We start from the raw sequence: 1,685 nt of genomic DNA on the forward strand, positions 1-1,685 counted from the left end.
TTTTATCGTCTAAAACCAGTTTGATCTTTTCTTATTTATTTTCCCTCGGTTGAGTAAATAAAATTTGTCCAAAAAAATAAGCTACAAATTCTCTTAATTGAGAAAAAAATTCTTTTTTTCTTTTGGATATGCTTACAAATCAATATTTGTATACTAGAAATAAGTAAAATTTAGATTTCGATCATTTGTAAATTTTTATTTCATAACTTAAGGCTGTATCTAGTTCCGAAAAATTCCGGAAGTTGGAAAAGAGGATATACCAGTCCCAAAAATCTGGTTTCGGAATAACTAGCCAAGCTAGTGACAAATATTTGAACACTCTTCTGGAATTTGAAGACAAGACACTTCGATAATTACATTTTTATGTGATTTCATGGTACCATCAAACGGGGTAATTTCGGGCATGTAGGTTGAATTTGGATATTTCTAAATGGATCGTTTAAATTCCTTGAGGGGGCTGTAACCAGAATCTATAACCAGTTAAAGCCTTAATATAGCCTAAACTGGTTCCAGATTCTGGTTTAACCGCCCTTAAATAACTTGAACTATAAATTTTGGAATGTCCGGACTTCCCCACATGTTCGAAATTTCGCCGTTTGACAAGCCAAAAACCATCCCCATTTCCTTGTCTCATTTCTAGATGATCCCCACCAAGTGAATGTGTCTGACCATTTCCACATTGCACTCCAACCGACATCCAAAGTTGCACAAGGCTTTGAATCTCCTCCGAACGGGCAGTCGAGCCAGTTCTCAGTGGCTTCGCGTATAGGCCACACTTTATTTTATTTGCTCGTGTCGCCACCCGGTTTGCTGGGCCCTTTGAGAATTTTTCAAATGACAGAAACTTTGAGCCCAGCTTAATGTCAACAGACAAAAAGATCTGTTGATTTTCGGCAGTTGTCAAAATTACACTTCAAAAATCGTCTCATTCAAATTAAAGTGATCCATAAAAGGTTTGTGTTACACTTTGTGTTCGGCTTTTGTGTGTTAGTTGGCTCGAATTGGTGCAGAATTAGTGCTGAAAGATGCTGCGGTATCCTCTCTGATTATAGTGCCAGGGATTTACTTTAATCAACTCTATCAGTCTCTTGGAAATATTACTAATTGTTTTTCTTACGTGAGTTTTTCATGAAATGCGGAAAACAGTGAAAACAGAACCTGTTTTCCAAGGATGGAATGTCTTTAAATACTGTTTTTGTTATTCAAGATGTGAAATTTTCATTTTTAATAAGCTGTTTATAAACTTTTCACTGTAAATTGAATAAATGGTCGAATATTAAGGATATTCTTACAAACTGCACTTCAAAGTTGATAAATTTGTATAATTCTTTCCTTATTTTTATTTGTGTGTTTATTTTCTTGTTTTTGTTATAAGCGGAACTTGGAGTTCTGAATCAATATTAATGAGAAGTAGGTTATTATATTCCTTGGAAGAAACTTTACAATTGCATTTGGCTCAATTTGATTAAGATTGTAATGATTTAAAATTGAGCATGTCTCTTTATAATAGCTGTTAAGTCCTAAAAAAAATCATTTTTATTCAAAAAATCCAAGTTGAAAAAAAGCTAAGGATAAAAGAGGACTAAGATCAAGTAAAAATTACAGTTTCCTCTTATAATTGAATTGAAAACACTAGAATCAAAGCAAATAAATCGTTAAAATAGTAATTTATTCCATATTTTACC

The 1,685-nt window shown here is 33.1% G+C and overlaps 1 protein-coding gene across 2 annotated transcripts in view; it reads left to right on the top strand.

The window, feature by feature from the left end:
- The first annotated feature begins 713 nt into the window (after window positions 1-713).
- The window catches only part of LOC117167262 (ABC transporter G family member 23-like), a 52,324-nt gene continuing 51,352 nt past the window's right edge, over window positions 714-1,685 (top strand). Inside the window, exon 1 of one of the 2 annotated variants that reach the window (XM_033352066.1) lies at window positions 714-953. The gene's annotated coding sequence lies outside the window, so the exon portion shown is untranslated. Of the gene's footprint in view, window positions 954-1,027; window positions 1,118-1,685 lie in introns of those variants that run through there. The other variant, XM_033352067.1, reaches the window with a different exon arrangement.

Source organism: Belonocnema kinseyi, chromosome 2 (assembly GCF_010883055.1).
Source record: "Belonocnema kinseyi isolate 2016_QV_RU_SX_M_011 chromosome 2, B_treatae_v1, whole genome shotgun sequence".
Taxonomy (NCBI): Eukaryota; Metazoa; Arthropoda; class Insecta; order Hymenoptera; family Cynipidae; genus Belonocnema; species Belonocnema kinseyi.